Source organism: Gigantopelta aegis, chromosome 12 (assembly GCF_016097555.1).
Source record: "Gigantopelta aegis isolate Gae_Host chromosome 12, Gae_host_genome, whole genome shotgun sequence".
NCBI lineage: Eukaryota > Metazoa > Mollusca > Gastropoda > Neomphalida > Peltospiridae > Gigantopelta > Gigantopelta aegis.
This window is the reverse complement of record NC_054710.1, coordinates 48,692,184-48,717,455: the sequence shown is the minus strand read 5'-3', so window position 1 is coordinate 48,717,455 and position 25,272 is coordinate 48,692,184. Positions and strand designations below refer to the sequence as shown.

Below are 25,272 nucleotides of genomic sequence, written 5' to 3'. Positions count from 1 at the left end.
ACTATTGATTTGACATCCAATCCTAGCATTGTATTTCCTACAAATAACCTTCCCGTCAGCCGTGTGTGCCGTACCCCATCTAAGTCTATGTAAATGCTGTAGGCGCCGGTACTCCCTATCATACTGATACCAGTTCATGTGTGCTGATTAAGCTATATAGATCGGATGCATATGACAAGTAGTCAAAAACCTGCGACATCTTGCACAAGCTTGTAAAGTATGGCAATGTTTGCCGTGCATGGACCACTGAGTAATTAAGTGTGAGGTTTTTTAATTTGGGCTTTTTGTTCCCCGATCTACATTCCAGCTAAAAATTATCTGTAGAAGACACCACCCATTCCGACATAGATGACGAACACACTACAAAATCTATGATGTCATAATGGTTTGATTTAGTGACAATTATGGGTTTAAGATACACTTGGGGGTCCTGCCAGGACAACATACCTGTTACATTATTTGACATTGAGGACATGGTTGCCTCATCACCAGTTCCCTGATTTGCAGTCTGATGGCTTGGAAGCTGCTTTAATAACGGCTGGACAAAGCCTTCATCCTCTGAAGAATTAGCTGAATTGGCACTGGATGCTGGCATTGATCCTGACCCGTGGCCATGTTTCTCCGTGTTTTCATCGTCAACGGTGGCTGCCACTTCGTTGGGTGCATTGCTAAAAGTAGTTGAAACACTTTTAAACAAAAAAAATTTTGTTGGACGATGGATATTTTCGTCTTTCTTAAATCGTCCATCTTCAGACATGAGAGGGCCTCCATGAATGAAAATCCCTAAGAAATAATTCCCAATGATATCTTTTTAACTGCTGCAGTGCAAACCTGGTTTTCGTCAGCCTCGATCTGGCTACATGCTATCCGCCATTTTAAAACTGGTGCTTTGCAACTGCTACGTCGCACAATCGAATCACGCACACACACACACACACACACACACACACACACACACACACACACACACACACACACACACACACACACACACACACACACACACAAAACCTCAACATATGAGCACATTGCCCCGCAATAGAGAATGATGGCAAATATTGCCTGTGCCAGTGATCTGGATTCTTGCATTATCGAAAAAAGTCTTTCCACTTCAGAGAAAAAAAACCCCGATAAACTCGGGTATCTGATAGAAGTCATGAACTCTATTTTCCACTGACACCATTTTGGAAAAGTTCGGCAAATTTCCTTTCCTTCTGTATTATGCGCTCCCGGCACAAATAGTGATACACATTGTTTTCCATGAATAAATTTGTTCTCCTTCCACCAGTTATTAGGTGCAGAAAATATTTTGCCGTATGGCATAAGCGATAAAGATAAATGTTCAAACTAATTGGTTACGGCTTCTCTGCAAATGTTTTAAAACAAGTGCCACTATGATCGCTTTTCTGCGATTTCAAAACTAGCCTGAATCTAATTGGCTGGGGGAAACCCTAGTTACGCAGAGATTGGTCAGATGCTGAAAATGTGTGCGGAACAAAGCATTCTTTATTGTATTTAATTTCATTTTCTCTCGTTTCGCCCTCCCTGGCACCAGAGAAAACATGTTGATCGGCATTTGTCAGCAGACTCGCTGACACAAAAATAGAAATAAATACAGACTTAATAAATGCGCATTACATCGGGAGAGACTAAATCGTAGACACGGAGAGTCGTCAGCTAGTGAGAGTCTACTGAATATTTATGAGCAAACGGTTGATCGACATCGATATTTTACGACATCGAGTAATGTCCTGGTGTATATATAAAAATTATTCCAACTGTAGATATTAATGTAACAAGTATTTAATAATATACAGTGTGGTTAATAAATTGTGTAATTGAATGTAGCGTATATCAATGTCGTTGTTTGTTGTTTTCCTACTCTTCTTCTGTGGGATAATCCTGCCGATATTTTGATAAATTTTACACAAGTGGTTACAGTTATCTAAACGTCAAAATTGTAATGCACATCTGTACAACTTAATTTCATAAATAAATAAATAAACAAACAACAACAACAAAAATCATCCAACAACTACAGAATATATTATTTAAAATAATTGCTGTATAAATGAGTACAGGTCAAACCGATTAGAAGAATGTTGTCCACTACTTTTAATTATAATTATTTGTAATAACAATTGTCCTAAATAAAAATAATAACAACAACAACAACACAACAGTAGTTACGGTAGTTTTTTGGAAAAGTATAAATTTAAGATTTCAGTATGTTGGATTATAAATACATTATCTCACTACCAAGTACACATGAAGTCATCCACTGATGTAGTTAACAAATTACACACTTCTTGGCTAATGTCTATTTCCTCAAAGTAAACATCTACTTTTGTAGAAACAAAATTAATCAATTATCTAAGTGATCAGAGTAGATTTCTGTTTCTTTATTTTTTAAAGTATGGTTTTTATTAAATAGATTTGAATAAAGTACCACTGAAGGTTCATTTACCTTTAATATACATATACATACATACATACATACATACATACATACACACACACATACATGTACATACGTATGTGTGTGAGTGTGTGTGTGTATGTGTTTGTGTGCACGTGTGAGTGAGTGTGTGTGTGTGTGTGTATATAACCGGCCTCGGTGGCGCAGTGGTTAAGCCATCGGACTACAGGCTGGTAGGTACAGGGTTCCCAACCCCGTACTGGCTCCAGCCCAGAGCAAGTTCTTAAGGACTCAATGCATAGGTGTAAGGCCACTACACCCTCTTCTCTCTCCCTAACCACTAAACAACTAACAACTAACCCACTGTCCTGGACACACAGCGCAGATAACTGAGGTGTGTACCCAAGACAGCGTGCTTGAACCTTAATGGGATATAAGCACGGAAATAAGTTGAAATAAATGTGTGCATGTGTGAAAATACATATGTATAAGTAAACACTGGGTTTTTTTTTAACGACACCACTAGAGCACATTGATTTATTGCATGTCAAACATTTGGTAATTCTGATAAATAGTCTTAGAGAGGAAACCCACTATATTTTTTCACTAGTAGCAGGTAATCTTTTATATGCACCATACCACAGCTTTTGATATACATGTACCAGTTGTGGTGCACTGGCTGTAATAAGAAATAGCACAATGGTCCAATCAAAATGGATCGATCCTAGACCGACCATGCTTTACCACTGGGCTATGTCCGGCCTCTCCAATTTATGTAGACACTGAAAATTAAATATGAATATGAATTATTCATCAACTGTCTAACTGATCAGGGTAGATTTCCATTGTATGACATATGTCCATTTACATTTCCATTAAAATTATATTATTATTTTTTAAGTAGATGTGAATAATCTTACTGTATGTTTACTACCGATGTCAGTGGTAGTTTTCAGAAAAAACAGACACGTAACATTTCAAAAGGGTGGATTTTATGGTACCGAGGGTACATGGATATCATCCACCGAGGGTAACTTTCCTTTAATATGGTATATTGCATTGCATATATGTTGGCTAATGTATATTTCAGCTACGTAAACACCTTCTAATGTAGACATGACAATTCAATATGAATGTGATGGCTTAATCTATTATTTAACTGTCTCAGGGTAGATTTTCTTTCCATGTGTGAAAGTTTGATTTAAAAAAAAAATTATAACAAGATGTCAATAATCTTACTGCATATTTACTATCCATATCAGGAGTGGTTTTTAGAAAAAGAGACTTAAAATTTCAAAAGCGTGGATTTTACTATACTTAACTACCGAAGGTACATGGATATCATCCACCGAGGGTAGTTTTCCTTTAATATGTTATATTACATTAAACATATGTTGGGTAATGTATATTTCAGCTACGTAAAAAACACCTTCTAATGTAGACATGACAATTCAATATGAATGCGATGGCTTAATCTATTATTTAACTGATCAGGGTAGATTTACTTTCCATGTGTGAAAGTTTTATTTTTTAATTTTTTATTATTATTATTATTTAAAAAATGTTGTAACAAGATGTCACTAATCTTACTGTATATTTACTATCCATGTCAGAAAAGGAGACTTGAAATTTCAAAAGCGTGGATTTTATCATACTTAACTACTGAGGGTACATGGATATCATCCACCGACGGTAGTTTTCCTTTACTATGTTATATTACATTACACACATGTTGGCTAATGTATATTTCAGCTACGTAAACACCTTCTAATGTAGACATGACAATTCAATATAAATGTGATGGCTTAATCTATTATTTAACTGATAAGAGTAGATTTTCTTTCCATGTGTGAAAGTTTGATTATTATTATTTTTTTTTTTTTTGTAACAAGATGTCAATAATCTTACTGCATATTTACTATCCACGTCAGGAGTGGTTTTCATAAAAGGAGACTCAACATTTCAGAAGCGTGGATTTTACCATACTTAACTACCGAGGGTACCTGGATATTATCCACCGAGGGTAGTTTTCCTTTAATATGTTATATTACATTACAGATATGTTGGCTAATGTATATTTCAGCTACATAAACACGACAATTCAATATGAATGTTATGGCTTGATCTATTATTTAACTGTCTCAGGGTAGATTTTCTTTCCATGTGTGAAAGTTTCATTTTTTATTTTTGTAAAAATATTTTATTGTAACAAGATGTCAATAATCTTACTGCATATTTACTATTCATGTCAGGAGTGGTTTTCAGAAAAGGAGACTCTTAAAATTTCAAAAGCGTGGATTTTACCATACTTAACTACCGAGGGTACAGTTTTCCTTTAATATTGTAATGATGTCGCTTTCTCAGCACGTGCCCACTTATAGACCGGTGTTAGAATTGAATTAAATACAGTTCTTAAAATGCCTTGCTGGGTTCGGCTACCCCTTTCGGTCGTAGACTTCAAAAATTAAATTCCAATATGTAAAACTCACAATTAACCTTTCTCACTAACTAATGAAATAATCACATAAGTCGTCCTTTTTCACAGTGTTATTTAAGGGTTTCAGTGGATCATAAAAATCAATTACAGTTAACCAGCAAAATAATCAAGATTTTAATAGATTTCATGATTGACATTGAGAGGTCCATGTTACATGGTAGTTATTCCAATTTCCCACAACTCAGCCACCATTCAATTCCCCACCCATGAAACAATAATAATCCCAATATGGAGTACCATTTGTTTATGCTAAGAGAACGAAGATCAATCGCAAACATCGAAAACGGTCCTAACCATTCATTCCCACTCGTGAAACCACAAGATTCCCAAACATAGAATACTTGAAATTTACGAGATAGAAATACTATTTCCTTCACTCAATTCCTCTCTCAGAAATTCCAATAATGAATGAATGAATGAATGAATGAATGTTTAACGACACCCCAGCACGAAAAATACATCGGCTATTGGGTGTCAAACTATGGTAATGCAAATAAATAAAGTGATGATCAACATCAACATAAAAATTCAAGGTTTAAACAAAAACAGTGTAAATAACTGTGCAAAAATACAAATACAAATATCACAGAATTTTACGGACACCGATATTTACTCTAAACTTCAATTTTGTGCTGTATTGGCCATTCTCAAAGAGAATGTTACACCCCTGCACCACGGTGAGGTTACAGCACACGCAGGGGAAATTCCAATAATCTCCTTTCAAAAATATTTTAGTAACCTCTCAAGTGTCAATATATGTCTAACAATAATTCTAAGGTTTACGGTAATGCACAATAAATAAATAGCTTACCATTGTCGGTTCTCACATAATAAGTCTAAAAACAATTTGAACTAATAACAGAGAGAGAGAGAGAGAGAGAGAGAGAGAGAGAGAGAGAGAGAGAGAGAGAGAGAGAGAGAGAGAGAGAGAGAGAGAGAGAGAGAGAGAGAGAGAGAGAGAGACATTCAAAAGCTACACATAAAAAAACACAATCAACATACACACATGTTGTACCTTTGGTTGAACAATCAGAAGTCAGTAAACTGATGGAGAAATCTAGCATTAATACATGGAATGGCTCTCATTGGTCCAAATTAATGACATGACATATATTGCCGAAAATTATACATTACTACAAGAAAAATTACGGAATTAAATAAACAATTCTAACTTAATTATCTTTTCAAACGGTATCCCAAAATACAATATAACATTATTATTTTTAACCACTCCCCAAAAATTACATAACGTGATATTAATTATAAAATCCAAGCTTAAACATTACAATATTATATGGTCTCATGCCACTGTTTGGATAAAATCAATGGATCTGAATTATCGTTCCTGTAACTTTACCCATCAATAATCTGATTCATAGAATGGCTGATTAAAGTGCTAATAGTGTGCTAGAAGATGTTAGTATAAGAAGTACAGAAACCAAGAATAAAATTAAAAATGAATGAATGAATGTTTAACGACACCCCAGCATGAAAAATACATCGGCTATTGGGTGTCAAACTATGGTAATGCAAATAAATAAAGTGATGATCAACATCAATATAAAAATTCAAGACTTAAACAAAAACAGTGTAAAGAACTGTACAAAAACAAAAATATCACAGAATTTTACGGATACTGAATTTTACTCAAAACTTCAATTTTGTGCTGTATTGGCCATTCTCAAAGAGAATGTTACACCCCTGCACCACGGTGAGGTTACAGCACACGCAGGGGAAGAAAAAAAAAATAATAATAATAATTAAGAAATCAAACATAAGTAGAGAAAGGACAGACAACGAATCAGATTAATCATGAAAGTATTGGAAATATGCAGATTTGTTACAATATGTTATATTACATTACACACATGTTGGCTAATGTATATTTCAGCTACGTAAACACCTTCTAATGTAGACGTGACAATTCAATATGAATTGTGATGGCTTAATCTATTATTTGACTGATCAGGGTAGACGAGTCCATGTGTGAAAGTTTGATTTTTTTATTTTTTTATTTTTTTTGTAACAAGATGTCAATGTCTTTTATCATACCTAACTAGTGATTTCCCTAGAAATTTGGCAAGGCATGGTAGACCAAACACTTTTGGGGCATTTTCACCATTTTCGGGGCACTTGTTTTTCATTAAAAATATACAAAAATTAATTGAAATAAACATTAATGTAATTAATAATACCTTTTTGGGTGTTTTATAAAGGCAATTTTAGAATTAATTAGTGAAAAAGGCTTGTTTAATCTCAGGGCAGCATGGTGCTGATTGAGGCATGGTGCTGCACCACGCTAAAACAAGCTAGGGAAAACACTACTAACTACCGAGGGTACATGGATATCATCCACCGAGGATAGTTTTTCTTTAATATGTTATATTACATTACACATATGTTGGCTAATGTATATTTCAGCTACGTAAACACCTTCTAATGTAGACATGACAATTCAGTATGAATGTGATGGCTTAATCTATTATTTAACTGATCAGGGTAGATTTTCTTTTCATGTGTAAAACCTAGAAAAAAACAACAAAAAGTTGAAACACTTGTCATAATTTGTTTATTTAGAGACTTCAAGTAAAACATTAGTAAGAGCATAGTACTTGACATTGGCAGTTGACAGGCAAGTATTTAGTCTACAAATAGCTATACTCCACTCAGACTGAAATACTTTTTATATGAATTTGTTTTACCACAAATTACACGATAATTTAACCACACAAAAATAAAAGAACATTATAAAGTAGTACCTCCAAGTAATATTATTTCCCATGGCTTAGTGACACTGCATGGGGATTAAAAAGCAGTTTGTACGGGTAAATGTTTAGATGCCGTGCAAGGGATCTTTTATATGCACCATTCCACAGACAGGGTAGTACATACATGACCTTTGATATGCCAGTCGTGGTGCACTGGCTGGAATGATAAATAGCCCAACGGGCCAACCGACAGGGATCAATCCCAGAGCGACCTCGCATCGAGCTAGCGCTTTACCACTGGGCTATTTCCCGCCCCCATATGGGTAATAAAGACAATTCTGTCATTTTAAAACCAAGCATTCTATAAATAAAATAATCCCTGGGACTTACAGACCCCAGTTAGCTAGATAAGGGTTAAAAGTGTATACCACCATTAATCATTCCATGCAATTCAATACAATTTCCATATCACATTATTAAATATTTTTCGAGAGGGTCACGTGACTACTAGTTTTAGTGAGAACTCTTCCTTGACAACTACCGTGCAAAAAATCGACATAGGTCAACCATGAAAATGTACATGTGACCACTCTCATGTCAGAGCACCGCCTCATGCTGCTCGAATATAAGTGGCAGCATACCACAGTTTTTATCAGTTAGTACTACATATACAGTACGCGAACCAACCATAATTGCGTCTAGACGGCGTCTAGACTAGTCAATTTTTTGTTGTTGAAAATTTCCGTTAGACGGATGATCGGCAGTTAATGCAAACGTGCACGAGCTACTTGATTTGAGCCTCTGACCTAAACAAAATTTCAAAATGGTTATTGTCAGTTGCCAATCGCAGCTTTCCTACTTATGAATTAAAGCAAAAAAATTAAAAAATCACATATTTTTTTCAAAAATCCCGATTGACATGTTTACAAGGCATTCACACTACACTGCAAATAATAATTAAATAATACATTTTTATTGACCAATAACACTTGTAAATCGTTCAAAGGGAAAGCAGTGGAAAGTCCATTTCATTTGTGAGGGGAGGTTGAATCTGTTTTTACGTTTACAATATTAAAAAAAGTAAAATAAATAATGAAATTAAAAAAAGAAAGAAGTGTTTTTAAAAGGATGGGAGGGGATACTGCCGGTTAGACAGGAAATTAATAAATAAAATACTAAAAACTAATAAGTTTGCTTTTGCCTACGTGACGATTGTCATGGGCAGCTATGGATGTTCTTTTATTTGTCAGAGGGGAGCAGACACATATCTTGGGGAGGGTGCACAACTTCTAGCGGGGGATCACAGCATCCATAGTGGGGGGATGAGACACAAGCCAACCACCAGGATCCTATCATCCAGCATTACGAGATGCACCTCACGGCCAACAAGGTGTCCCAAAAGGGGAACTGTACTGTATTAGCCAATCTCATAGAGAATGTTACACCCCTGCACCACGGTGAGGTTACAGTACTTGGAGGGGTAATAATAAATAAAAAAAATTAAATATATATCATAATATAGACATGTAACTTTCTTTAGTCTCTCAGTATATTTATGAATTTAGTGACTAGTAATTTGATAACATATTTTAATTTGCTCTTAATAACTGATTTTAATTAGGTTTAGAATTAATTATTAAATAGAAACTATGATTACATATGCAGAACTTTATGTTGAGACGTAAAATATATACTGACACACAATGAAAAAGCAAAATAGATATTTTCTAATATTTTGTTGTGATTAATGAAACATATTTATTGGACTTAAAATAACAATTTATGACAGGAAGCCCTTGATTGGTACTTTTGTCTGGGTTTTAATCCTGGTTTTGTTCTCGTTACACATACACTAGCTGAAACACACACAATGGTGTGAAATGCGTTCACTACATGCTCAATCATGCTGCATGCAATGCACGTGAAATGCCAGTATGTGGACACATAAAAGTCATGTAACGGTGTCATATTCCTCGTCACATTAAGAATGCCACGACTCGGAGAAGAACAAAGGGAGCGAGCGTTGGGCATGGTTCAAGGGGGGGACTTCGCAAAGCCAAGTTGCTAGGACCTTCAGAGTCCATCCATCAACTATTGGACGACTTGTTGACCGTCATCAACAGACCGGGAGTGCCCGTGATCGACCTCGACCTGGTCAACGTCCCGTTACGACACCGCCAGCCACCACCACGTAACGTCGCTGAGCTTGCACAAGTGTTGCAGAAGGAGTGGAGGAACATTCCTGTGGCTAATTTGAGATGTTTGTGCCAATCCTTTCCATGTCGTATTCACGCATGCTCACGGGCCAATGGTAGACACACCAGATACTGACCTTGATATGGGTGGGTGGGTGGGGGGGGGGGGGGGGGGGGGGGGGTTGAACTTTTCGATTACGAATGCAACTCAATTACTGATGATAACTGGCCATGTTTCCATGCGAATGTATCTTATGAATACCAGTCATTAATGTCATATTACATTATCCATCAATTCATTAATAGTTTGTCGTTATTTGCAATGAAAAGTTGTTTTTGCGTTTTCATTGTGTGTCAGTATATTAAATAAAAATAGCGAAGTACTGTGTCTTGCATTTTGTAGTTTGGAGATGGTGAAATTAATTAAGATACAATATGAAATGCATTTAAACTGTAATTTGTTCGACTTCTTCAAAATTACTTGATCAGTTCCAGCTAAAAAAATATCCTCAGACTAGTTCTTTCTGCAGCACTGTTAAAGTCTTTATTTAAATGATTTTCGTTTGGTTTATTGTGCCCCATCAGGTTTGGCAGACATAATGGATATGATCAGCTTGATTAAATTGTTTAAACCTTAATTGAATGTAAGTAATAATACATCATTGATGTTTCATCATCATAATGATAAAACATTTACGTTTTAATGTATTTATATTGTATAAATAAAACATTTCTTGTATTTTATTAGAACAAATTAAAAATATAAAATTACATATTTTGAAGGATTTTCTTATTTCGTTTTGTCAGATGGTCCACAGAATGTTGCACTCGATCCTGCGTCTCCTGGGAATGTCACAGCAGGAGACAGTCTGAATGTCAGCTGCACGGCACAGTGTAACCCGTCACCATGTTCCTTCTCATGGACACTTGGAAATAACGGAGTCTCACCAGGCGCTCTATTATCACTGACAGACATCAACAGCACTGTGAATGGAAGTGTGTACACATGTACGGTTAACAATAGTGCTATACCACGTTCTACAACAATACAGTTCACGCTGACTGTCAACCCTAAAAGTACATGTAAGTCTTATATTACACTTATTAATTGATAACCCTCAAGAGTCTGACACAGTTAACAATGCTGCCATACCTACATGTAACTCTACAACAATACAATTCACGCTAATTGGCAACAGTAAATACAAGTATTATATTTTACTAAATAAGTGATCAACTTAAAGAGTCTGGCACATTTCAGCTTTGTATAAATTTATAGAGACATACATTGTTTTGATACATTGTATTATTTGTAGTATATTTTACTTGTAACATGGAGGATATTGAAATTCCCAACTTGTACATTATACGTACATATATGCATAGCAAAAAATATATCTACAAGTTGCAACCCTGGCAATTAACCACAGATTGCTGTGGTGGTTTCAATATTAATTATTTTGCAGACTTTATTTTGTTTCTCAATAGGCCCTCGCGAGGAGTCATCAAGGAGATATAGTGGCTTGCCTGTACGTGACACAGCAACATCCCATCTTGACACGGACTAGTAACTATGAAGAACAACACAACCCAAGATTTAAACAATACTATTTATTTACAACAACACATTTAAATAAATAAACACAAAACACACCACACCCTTTCAAACCACCTTTTAACCAAGTATTCAACACATTCCATACAACCCAACACACCATTCACACATAATCACAAGAAACAAACTCCCAGTCCACAAAGTAAGTCACCACATCTTCACTAATATATTCAAAGAATAGTTAACAGCACCTACACAGTTTGGAAAATAATTACTTGAGTTTTGCTATCATATGTCCACCATGCCTACCTGCTTATTAAAAAGTTCTCCATGTCCCCAGTTTATGACCAGATTATTAAACAAAACATTTTCATAATATTAATAATGTTCTCAGTCTACTGAGCACCGACAGTCATCCCGTTTTACAGACCACGTGTACTGTATTTACTATGCTTCTCAGGCCGTTGAAAAATTCACCATCGAACTATCAAGTTCACCATAGTTCTTCATCCACTAAAAACTCCACCATCGAAGTCCACCAAGAATCAACATGATGACTGTAGCTATTACATGACTAAGAGCATGTGATGTGACGTCATGTGTTAAGTACCTCGAGTCTCGTGACGCACCTCGTCAGAAACATCACTACATCATGGATCCACCGTTTCGTGTGGAGTAAAAATAAAATAAAATAAAAGATGTCTATAATCACCATATTGTACAATATACCATTTTTACCATAATATATTTCATCTTTACAATAATATATTTCATACCACTTTAAATCAATATCAAAACCCACTAGCACATCGGGCGACTCATAATTTTGAGTTTTGTGATTTTGACTTCTGAATTCATAACACTTTTGTACACCGCTTTTTGTTTGTAATGCAAAGTCATCACCATTTTAATTTCGCTAACATTGCAAAAATGAGGCAATGTTCGGAAATCCCCACTTGTCTATGACTTAGCTTAATGTCTATTTGTAGCATATTTTCAAACATTCATAACCTTTTTTTCAAACTTTCATTTATTTGTTTTGGAACAATATGTGAATAATACAAACAACAATTATAGAAACTATGCGCTGAAAGTGGAATTTTCGTAAGCAGTGCGACTTGGACAAGGTGGGCAGGACGTAGCCCAATGGTTTAGGTTAGTACACCGACTTCGCATTTGATAGAGCTCAAACGATGTTAAAACATCAATAGCAACACTTTCGACTTTCATTTATTTGTATAATTTGTTATGGGGTGTCTGTAAAAATTACCTACATTGTATGTCAATCAATTTCGCCTGTTAAAAATGAAACTATGCTTGTCAACCAGATGTTGAAATGTTACTATTGTCCTTTATTAATCATGTACTATTATATTATATACCCGTAGAATTACTTCTTTTTTTCTTTGTTTTTCTTCTTTTTGTTTGATTTACTGAAACGCATCTAAACATTACACCAACGGGCCAAATTGAGCCTAGTTGATGTGGATTGAGGTCAAAGTCTGTGTTGTATTCTTTTCATTATTAAATATAGAAAAAGTAATAAAATCGAAAAAAAACAGCTACAATTAATTGTGGATAAAATAATGCAATTTATAAGCACTCAGATTGATGGTGGGGCATTTTGTTATTAAATAAGTTGACGTTTCGTCAAACTTTGTGACATAATGCAATTTCATTAGGTAATGAAATACAATTGATATCTTTTCACGAAGCCAATTTGAAAAATACATTTGTGTAAATATACGTTTAAGCGTAGCGGTCGAGTGGTATGTTCTTTTGCAAAATAAACGTATGTGAAGTTATTACATACCTTCTTTTATGTTTTACAAAAACTGTTTTTAATTTAACATCATAACAACACTTTGTTAAATCTATGATAAAAAAATGCTTTCATGGATTTATTAACGTTAAGAATCTTACTCTGCGGCAGCCTTGTGTAATGTTTCTAATACGATGTGACATCATTTGTAAATCATATATGGCGTCAGTAAATAAAAGGCGCTAACTGCAGTAAAAATAAAAAGGGAATTCCCCATTTAAAAGTTCCGGTCCAGATTGCACATATGTGTAATACAAAATAAATTTATTACACGGTTTGAAAATGTCTTTATCACTGTAGTAAGATTGAATAGGTATGTAATAATCTAGATAAAAGGAATATAATTTGTACTGTATCTGTATTTCCAAGCAAGCTGTGTTTGTAAAAAAATTCACTCATTGATATTTATTATAAATACTTTAATTAAAAAAGTCAAGCCAGGGGCCCATTGTTTAAGAAGTAATTAAATAATTTTTAAAAATAATATATTTTTCTATATCAAATTTTGTTTATAATATGTCATTAACGCTATTAAAATGTAAAAAAAAAAAACATTTCTGTACTTTCACACTATAAATATAATATTTGACGTTAATTGTTAACCAATTTACGAAATAACGGTTTTTGTTATTAATCATACCAAATAAGACAATATCTTTGCTGAAATTAATTTCAATTCCTGTTTTCGACAGCATCCATGCTTTTAAATTTGTCCATATATTATGAACCTTTTTCACATTTGAAAAATAGATGTTACAAGGTTTCTGGATAATTATTACAAAAGTTGCAAATATTAGAATCTATATAATGGAACATGTGTAAAAATTTATTACTTGCAAGGATTCTATGTAAAATTCTATATTGAAACCAGGATAAAGTCGTATCATTTATGTTGTGAAAAGGTATAACAATACATTTCCCATTTCTGTAGATCACATACAGACCCTCCATTGGCATACTTTATTTATGCTTTTTGAGTTACTGTTTCAGTGTTTATATATTAAATAGTTAACAGCATTTATTAATGAAGCATATTGTGAAAAAAATTGTAGTTATTTGATATTTTTGTAAATTCGTCATACACCATAAAATCTCCTAATTCATTTAATAGATCACTTATAAAAATAATACCTTTTCCGATGTATTTACATGTATGATAGAAAAAATGTTTTTTGTCTATACATGTTTTGCTCTTGTACCAGATGTTAATAGCTAGAAGGTCATCTATACTTTTGTTTTTGTTATATTTGTAGCCAACTGTGTAGGGTATCACTCCAGAATACATTTAATATTTTCTTTTGTTTTTTCACAATGAAATGGTCGCCGTATATAATCAAGTCAGTTGTGGTTAAGCCCATAATAGATCTAAAAATATTAAACAACTTTGGATTACTATTAAACATTCGTCTTATCCAAGTGCTTTTTAAAGCTATTATAAAATTATGTATATTTATCATTTTAATGCCTCCGTTTTTATAATTTTGGTTTATTAAACTACGCTTCACTTTCTCAGAACCACGGTTCCAGATAAATTAAAAAAATAATGTATTTAGTTGTTTTAGCAATGTTTCTCCTGGGTAGTGCTATGAATAAATGGGTTAGTTTGGGTAATGCTATGAATAAATGGGTTAGTTTGGGTAATGCTATGAATAAATGGGTTATTTTGGGTAATGCTATGAATAAATGGCTTATTTTGGGTAATGCTATGAATAAATGGGTTATTTTGGGTAATGCTATGAATAAATGGCTTATTTTGGGTAATGCTATGAATAAATGGGTTATTTTGGGTAATGCTATGAATAAATGGGTTAGTTTGGGTAATGCTATGAATAAATGGCTTATTTTGGGTAATGCTATGAATAAATGGGTTATTTTGGGTAATGCTATGAATAAATGGGTTATTTTGGGTAATGCTATGAATAAATGGGTTATTTTGGGTAATGCTATGAATAAATGGGTTAGTTTGGGTAGTGCTATGAATAAATGGGTTAGTTTGGGTAGTGCTATGAATAAATGGGTTAGTTTGGGTAGTGCTATGAATAAATGGGTTAGTTTGGGTAATGCTATGAATAAATGGGTTAGTTTGGGTAATGCTATGAATAAATGGGTTAGTTTGGGTAATGCTATGAATAAATGGGTTATTTTGGGTAGTGCTATGAATAAATGGGTTATTTTGGGTAATGCTATGAATAAATGGGTTAGTTTGGGTAATGCTATGAATAAATGGGTTATTTTGGGTAGTGCTATGAATAAATGGGTTATTTTGGGTAATGCTATGAATAAATGGGTTATTTTGGGTAATGCTATGAATAAATGGGTTATTTTGGGTAATGCTATGAATAAATGGGTTATTTTGGGCAGTATTAATGATTTTAAAACTCTTCTTCTTCCTAATAGGGTTAGTCTTCTAGTAGACCATATTTTTATTAACTTTTGTATTTCCATGATTTTTTAATCGTAGTTTAGTTCAATAATCTTTATCAAAATTTACTGAAAATGTAATTCCAAGTAAAGTGAATTGTTCTGCACACACCCCATTCTAGTTTCCATTTGGTATGATGAAAGACCTCCTTTGAATATTTTTTATTTCCTATCGATATACACAAATGTTTAGCCCTGATACTTGTTCATAATAATCTAAAATTGTCAATGTACTGTGTAGGGACTCTGGACTACCATCGAGAATAAAACGTGTTTCGTCTGCATACTGTGATATTAAAATTTCTTCTTCATCAATGGTAATACCCTTAATATTAGGTGAATTTCTAACAATGATTCCAAGGATTTCGGCACTTAACATAAATATATAAGGGGACTGAGGATCACCTTGCCTACACCCTCTTTCTACTTTAATCAATTCAGACAGAAACCCGTTTTGTATTACACTTGATCTACAGTTATTATAAACCGTTTTAATCCAGTTTTTAATAAATGTTTTAAAATTAAAAATATCTGGTGTTTTATATATAAAGGACCATGATATCGAATCGAAAGCTTTTTTAAACTCAATTAGAAGTACAGTGAAACCCCTCAAAATTGGACAGCCATGGGATCAAGGAAAAAGTCCGGTTTTGAGGGGTATCCGGTTTACAGAGGTTTCAGTATTGAGGTAAACCATTTGTTGGTTGGTGTTCTCTACTGATATAGTAACTAATAAAACTGTCAATAAAACAGGTACACTTTCTAACTTTCGAATTATTTATTTGTAGTCACCCTGGAATGTCATTCATTTCAGTTTAAAACATATCATATATCAATCTTATATTTTCTACTATATATCTACCCTTAATAAATCCTGTTTCATCTGTGTCTATTATTTTGTCAAAAACCTTTTTTAAAATTATATTTGCAATACAACCAGAGGCCATTTTGTAGGTGCAGTTTAGAAGTGTTATAGGTCGCCAGTTCTTTAAAAACTCTTTTGGGTTTATTCGGTTTTGGAATGCATGTAATTATACCTAATGTTTGTACCTCAGACATCTCTTTACTAGCATAACTATAATTAATGGATCGGGTGATTAGGGTTAGCGTTCAGGGTTCGACCTGATACGATCAGTCGATTGTTACAGAGGAGCTTCAATAGCCTACATGTTTACAGAATGATTAGGGTTAGCAGGCACCGGATTCGTCTTATGGCAACAACGATAGGTATGCACGTGTGCGATAGCCCAGCAAGGCTGGGTCAGTAATTTTTGGCTAGATTACATGTCTTGATTAGTAATAACGGAGTTCTTACCGTTTGACACTTCTATTTATATGACTAAATTCGACACGTAAAGTAAATAACAGTACGTCGAGAAAAAGGCTGGGTCAGGTCACTGTTGACAGGCATATCGTACCGTACCATGCAGTGTTCCTTTTAGTTTAATTTATAACTGATGGTATTTGGCATTATTTTGAAAGCTAAAAAATTTGCTACGTGCGTTAATGAATGAGAAATAATATTTCTAGGACTATTACGAAATGACAACCATAACAAAAAGTGAGTCTCATACCTCTATCATTTCGGTCCATACCATCCCATTCCAGTCCACGTTTTACCAACATCCAAGTTAAAATCAGACAAAAATGTTTTGCCATAGCCGAAAATATAAATTAGTCTAATTTTAGGATATGACATTACATACGTTTTCATTTCCAATAAAGGCTACTTCAGTTTAATTTTTTTTTAAAACCTTCAATCAAAATAGCCGAACATATAAATTATTGAAAGCAGTGCATGCAGCTCGTTGATAAAAAATGTGACTGTTGTAAAGTAAACTCTGAACACTTTTCATTTTAGTCAGACAAAGGACCTGTCTGCCAGTTGGCCTGCATCGTGGGAATCGTCATGGTTGGGGAATTATCACTGTACAAATAGTGAACCAGCAAAATGCCAGTATATCTACAGAAGGAACTCGTGGTAGGAGTGACGTCTTATCAAAGCATGTAAGAGTTATAGCAGTGAATAGTATGATATTTTAATTGATAGTGTTGTATATTTCTAGATGATCCAGAACGCATATCTGCCTTAAGTGCAGGTGCTATATCGGGAATTGTGATCGCTGTTGTTTTGGCTCTTGCTATTCCTACTGCGTGGATTCTTTATAAGAGGTAATTAGAATAGAATAGAATAGAATAGATGTTTAACGACACCACGGCAGAAAAAAATACATCGGCTATCGAGTGTCAGACAAGAGGTAATTAAATCATATATAATTAATGGTGTAGTCAAACTTTGATAACTCAAATTTGAAAGGGGCGACGAAATAGTTCGATTTTCAGAAGTTCGTATAGAACACCTCAATACTGAAACAGTATTGCAGATGGATGATTTCTTTTAATTTTGTAATAACGTTTGGTGGACTGCCCCCATCACAAACTTTGAACATTTTGCATTGCCTTTTGAAGGGTGACTTAATATATAACCACACCACAGCCCCAGCTGGCAGCATTTTTGGGCTCCTTGTCTGAATGTTTTATTTATAAATAAATAACTGAAGAAAACAGCTCACTTGAAAATTTGCGGAACGTGACAAACAAATTAAAATACTGATTGACGAATAGTTCCAATTATATTATACATAAAAAATAACAATATAAACGTACAAATTCGTTTACACGGTCCACTTTTTGAGAGCAAAAAAATTAAAATAAACGTCAACGTTTTTTTCTATTTAATTATTACCATCGTTTGACGGTATAACCACACCATGTCTGTAATTAACGAGTCCCTCCGCACACGCACAGATTACCAAACACATAGCCTTTGTTCTGCTTTGTCAACGATGTATTATTCTGTAATTAACGAGTCCCTCCGCACACACCAATTACCAAATGATAACCAAAACACATAGCCTTCGTTCGGCTTAGTCAACGATGTATTATTCTGTAATTAATGAGTCCTTCCGCGTGCACCAATTACCAACCTGAACTGAACTGAACTGAACATTTATTTCTCTCAGGCCGTAATCCACGGCATATGAGGAACAATATATAATACAACAATTCACACTTTTTAACAAGATGACAGAGTAAAACTATTGACATAAGTATATCTACATAAAACGAACATGGGAATATAATTATAAATAATTGGTTTGGGTTTGCATACACAATAATAATACAATAAAGCTATGAGCCGGAGGGCTTGAAAGTATTCATAATATGTTTACAAAATATTGCAAGTTTTCGGAGGACACCAGTTTTTTTACAATTAAATAATTCGTGAAATTTATATGTGTTTGGTTTGGATCGATAATATTTCGGTATATATTGAAGTCTGAATTGGTTAAAATATGGGCATGTAAAAATATAATGGAATTCATCTCCGATGTCGTTAGTGTTGCATAAAAAACACAATCTATCATGTAATGGTTTACGTATCCATCTACCTGTCTCTATTGGAAGATTGTGGTTTGATACTCTAAAACGTAACAATGGGCACCAATGTTTTTTTTCTAATAAATTTAAATAATTTTCGAACGCTATACTGCTTTTAAATATTTTGTAACAAGATGCTTTCGATGAAGTGTAAATATGACTGTACCATGTTTGCAAAAATTGATCTATGAGTTTTGTTGAAATAAAATTTTTCAACAATGAAGCACTATTAATACGCTCACAATGTCAACGATGCTTAGTCAACGATGTATTATTCTGTAATTAACGAGCCCCCCCCCCCCACACGCACCAATTACCAACCGATAACCAGAACAGAACAGAACAGAATTTATTTACACTCTGGCCGTTCAGCAACGGCATAGGAGGGCTACATAATATAAAGGAACATATATATATATATATACATGAAGAATTTGGGATTTACAATATAAATGTATATATGTACACACATTCACTTCACAATATACACATGACAAGATGGTGGTTGATAATATATGCAGTAAATAAGTTATTTTCCAGTATAAACAGTACAATCCTTAACTACTGTTAGTTTGGGTGCATTGGGAGCGTTTAAAGATATTAGTAATAACATTTATTAATTTTGATACATTCTTTAATACACTGATTCGTTTACTGTTCATGAGTTGTTTGAATTTGAAAGTATTTGGTCGTGTATAATAATATGGATGTAGAAACTGGACCCTGGAATCATGAAAATATTTACAGACGAAAATATAATGGTATTCGTCACCAATGTCTATTTCATCACATATGTTACATAGCCTGTCTTTCTTAGGTATGTTATTCCAGCGTCCAGTTTCAATAGGCAAATAGTGATTAGATAATCTGAATTTGAAAATAATTGTCCACATCTTTTCAGGGATAATAGTAAAATATTTTTCTAGACTGAGGTGTTCTTTGTAATATCTGTATGTAGTGCCTTTCGATGAGAGTTCTATTTCGTTACTCCATATTTGTAAATATTGGTCATATTGTCTATTTTTTATTTGTTGAGAGAGGACCTTAACTGATACAAAAGATTGGGAAATCCAGACATCGCTCATTCCTAAATTATTCAGGATATTTTTTACAGTAGTGATCCAGTTATAATTGGTATTATTGCTAAGATGGTCTAATAACATTGATCTATATAATAAGAAAGATAGTTTAGATTGTTTCCCCGATACAATTCGTGCCCAACAACAGACCATTCGTCTGTATATAGTTAGCTCGATAGGTATTCTCCCCAGCTCTCCATATAACATAAATAATGGTGTCGATTTTTTTTACTGGTAAAATATGACTGAAAAAATGTATTTGGACAGCGTTTAAGATATCAGTTTTCTCATGTCCCCAAATTTCGCACCCATATAGTAAAACTGGAAGGATCATCGAGTCGAACATTTTAAGTTTACAGTCGACTGACAGAAAATTTTCTTTGGCTTTTGAAAGTACAACATACATTGCTTTGGTAGCTTGTTGTTTAAGTCTCATCTTTGTAATTCGGAAGTTATGTTTATTAGTAAATGTAATTCCTAGATATTTATACTCTTTAATGTTTTCTAAAGCAGTGTTTCCTATCTTGAAAATATGTCTGTAGTCTTTAGCTGTACCGTTAAAAATAATTACCTTCGTTTTAGTGATATTAATTTTAAGTTTCCATGTCTTGCAATATTCATAAAAGGTGTTTAACGTATGCTGTAGGTCAGATGCAGTTGTTGCTAAGAGGGCTGTATCATCAGCATATAGCAGACAGATAAGTTGAAGACCAACGTCAATTGGGTTTTCGGGATTATCTGGGATAGGGGAAAGCCCTTCACATCCATGATTGAATAAGTAGTCTTCTAAATCATTTAAATATAAATAAAATAAAACAGGTGATAAATTTTCGCCTTGCCGGATACCGTTGTTGCATGGAAATAGCCCGGAGTGTTGGTTGTTTACATATATAAGTGATTTAAGGCCTTGGTACATCTAGTGTATGATTCTAAAGAATTTGCCGTTTATATTATTATATAATAACTTTTGCCATAGATTAGTTCGTGAAACCATGTCGAAAGCTTTCTGAAAATCAACAAACGCGCAGTACAACTTCTTTTTTCTTTTTTTCAAGATATCTATCAAATTATGTAAGGTGAATATGTGGTCTGTTGTGGAGTAGCCTTTACGAAAAGCAGCCTGGACTTCACTCATGATATTATTTTCTTCAATAAATATATGTAAACGGTTATTGAGTATGTATGTAAATAACTTAGAACAACAGCAAAGCAATGTGATCGGTCGGTAGTTTTCAGGCGATAGGCGGTTTCCTTTATTTTTAAAAATTAGTATGATGATACCATTGAGCCATTCCTCCGGCAAAACACCGTGCTCGATGAGTATGTTAAAAGGTTTAACATAAAATGGCAAGAGAATTGTTGCGGTTGATTTAATGTACTCGTTAACGACTTTGTCAATACCAGCAGCTTTATCATTTTAAAGTTGTTTTATGCCTTTTAAAATTTCATCTTCGCTGAATTGTCCATTAATAATACTGTCATTGTTTACTTCATTTAGTGCTTCGTCCATATTAAATTCGGGTGTATTATCCTCATTCGGTTCGCCCTTGTTTAAATTACTGAAGAAATTGAAGAATTCATTTACTGGGGGAACGTTTATGTCCGATTTGCGTGGTCCCTTTAATATTTTATAGAATCCCTTGGAATCGTCTAGTCGTAATGTTCTCATTTTCCTTTCAGTTTTAAATCTGTGTTGTGAGTATGCGATAGAAATATATTTCTTATAGGACTTACTTACACATAGCCTTCGTTCTGCTTAGTCAGCGATCTATTATTCTGTAATCAACCAGTCCCTCCACACACATAGCCTTTGTTCTGCTTAGTCCACGATGTATTATTCTGTAATTAACGAGTCCCTTCACACACTTTTCTTTTCATTCTTTATTGATTTTGAGCTAAAAAGCTCATCAGTTAAATGAAGAAAATATATAAATACACAAATACACAGGAGAACAATTTAATGGTGACACATAATGAAATCACGTACAATGGAAAGTAAGTAAACAATAAATAAGTAAATAAATAATACTTTTTATAATTAACGAGTTCCTCCGCACACACACACACTGCTTATCAACTAATAACTAAACACATAGCCTTCGTTCTGCTCAGTCAGTAATCTGTTATTCTGTAATTAACGAGTCCCTCCTTACACACACTTTTTCTCATTCCAACCAGTGCACCACAACTGGACAAAGGCCATTGTATGTGCTTTCCTGTAGGTGGAAACATTCATATAAAAGATCCCTTGCTGCAGTAGGAAAAACGTAGCGGTTTCCTCTGATGATTACAAGTCATAATTACCACATGTTTGTCATCGAATAGACGCTGATTAATTAATAAATATGCTCTTGTGGTGTCGTTAAACAAACCAAACGACTTCCACACACACACACACACACACAATTACCAACTGATAACCAAAGACATAGCCTTCGTTCTACTTAGTCGGCGAACTATTATTCTGTAATTAATAAGTCCATCCACACACACACTTTTTCTCGTTCCAACCAGTCCACCACAGCTGGACAAAGGCCGTGTTATGTGGTTTTCTGTCTTTGGGAAAGTGCATATAAAAGATCCCATTCTGCATTAGGAAAAATGTAGCGGGTTTCCTCTGATGACAACGAGTCATAATTACCAGATTTGACATCCAATAGCCGATGATTAATTAATCAATATGCTCTAGTGGTGTCGTTAAACAAACCAAACTTCTTCCATACACACACACCAATTACCAACCCATAACAAAACACATAGCCTTTGTTCTGGTTAGTCGGTGAACTATTATTCTGTAATTAATGAGTCCACCCACACACACACTTTTTCTCGTTCCAACCAGTGCACCACAACTGGACAAATGCCGTGTTATGTGGTTTCCTGTCTGTGGGAAAGTGCATGTAGAAGATCCCTTGCTGCATTAGGAAAAATGTAGCGGGTTTCCTCTCATAACAACGAGTCATAAGTACCACATGTTTGACATCCAATAGCCGATGATTAATTAATCAATATGCTCTAGTGGTGTCGTTAAACAAACCAAACATCTTATTCCACACACACACACACACAAATTACCAACCCATAACGAAACACATAGCCTTCGTTCTGCTTAGTCAGCAATCTAATATTCTGTAATTAACACCTGTATCCTCGAGAGGCTGGGCTCAGCGGAAACTCCCGAGCATTTGCTTGGCTGACATTTCATTTTTCTTTATAATACTATAGGCACCGATAGCTTTATCATTTGAATTTTCGAAGTGTGTTAGTACTAATTTGTATAGCAATTCGAACGGGACTATCGCTTCATTTTGAGAGATCAACATTATCAAGAGATCGAACTTTGATATATGTATGTATGTATGTATGTACGTACGTACGTACGTACGTACACGTACACGTACGTGTGTGTGTGTGTGTGTGTGTGTGTGTGTGTGTGTGTGTGTGTTGTATATGTAACACAAAACATTAGTGCCCTTTTTTCCCCCACTAATTTGTAGCAGTACTGTTTGTAAGATGTTTTAACATACTAGTTGTTACCAAGATTATGACACTCGTGAAATAAATTGTGTTCGTCATTTGCTAAGGACAAAGTCTTGATAACTCGTTCATAATTTATTACCCTCTATTCAATTTGGTTATTTCTATACTAATTTTTGTTATCATAACACTAAAAGAAATATTACTATTTAAGTCATGTAACATTAGGAATAAATCATAGATTATATTTATTTACAGGAAAATAAAGAAGAACAATGAAGATGTGCAGAACGAATCTAATAATTAACGAAAACCAAAATCAAGTTCACAACCCTACATGTTTCCGTAATTAGTACTTGAATAATTTTCGTTTTCAATTCGTATGAAACTGAGTGTTCTAGTCTTTTATTTTTTATTTAATTTTCTTGCATGCTTGCAACTGGCATCTCGCACACTTGCGGCTGTAATATGTCATTCACTTAGCCAATACCAGATGACTGTCCAATATCATTTATTCATAAACGACATACATGTCTACCAGCCGGCATGGCCGGGACCCACGTGACGCTGTGCCTATATGTACGATACCGCTGTTAATGTATTATGTCTATTAGTACGATACCGTAACATTGTTAATGGTATCTCTACAGCGGCGAGCTTACCACATGCTTGTGACGAGCTTCCTGCACGCTTGTGATGAGCTTCCCGCACGCTTGCGACCATTTTCCCGCAAGCTTGCGACGAGCTTCCCGCAAGCTTGCGACGAGCTTCCCGCAAGCTTGTTCAGTTTAAGGTAGTATTTAGAACCTTTTTACAACCTTGTGACAAACTTCCTGCAAGCTTGCGACGAGCTTCCCGTACGCTTGCCTCGAGCTTCCCGCAAGCTTGTTCAGTTTAAAGTGTTTGCATTATATAATGCGAAAGTTAATTTAAAAAAGAAGTGTGGAAGCTGCCATTGTGCAACTTTGACACTGCTCCTTTAAGATGGTTTACGATTTTAACGCTCTTTTTATTTATGTTGCAGTATATAATTTTCTTATGTTTTATTTATTTTCATTTTCATTTTCATTTTTCTATTTTCATTTTTCTCTTTAACCTTTTATTTTATTTTATTTTAAATTAATTTTATTTTTAATTGAATCAATCCAATTCAATTCAATTCAATTTTATTCTATTCTATTTCATTTAAATTTTTTATTCCATTTTAGTTTTTTCATAAATAAAGCCATTCAGTACAACAGTTTGTATGTTCAAGTATCTTTGTTTTAATTTTTGCTTTTGGGGGTTGGGTGGGGTGGGGTGAGTGTTTGGTGGTGGGGCTTCTTTTCGTGGTTTTTTTTTTTTTTTTTTTACTTAACCTTTTTTTTGAAAGAATAACATTGTAAAATTATGAACTAGGAGCTGTATGGTTACAATTATTTTACTGTATACTTTGTATTCCTAGGATCAGTGCGCGTCAGCGCATTGGACCTATGTAGTATATCAAAGGCCGTGGTATGTGTTGTCCTGTCTGTGGGGTGCTACACGATCCCTTGCTTCTAAACAAAACAATGTAACAGGTTTCCTTTCCAGGACAATATGTCAAAATCACCAAGTGTTTCAAACCCAATAGCCAATGGTCAATAAATCACTGTGTTTTACTGCTGTTGTTAAACAAA

At 34.3% G+C, this 25,272-nt stretch overlaps 1 long non-coding RNA gene across 1 annotated transcript; it reads left to right on the top strand.

Annotated features, from left to right (window-relative positions):
• Positions 1 to 10,788: 10,788 nt before the first annotated feature.
• LOC121386830 lies at positions 10,789 to 24,018 on the top strand. The gene is made up of 3 exons (XR_005959714.1): positions 10,789 to 10,902; positions 17,684 to 17,789; positions 23,873 to 24,018. It is a non-coding gene; the product is annotated as an uncharacterized LOC121386830 (long non-coding RNA).
• The last annotated feature ends 1,254 nt before the right edge of the window (positions 24,019 to 25,272 follow it).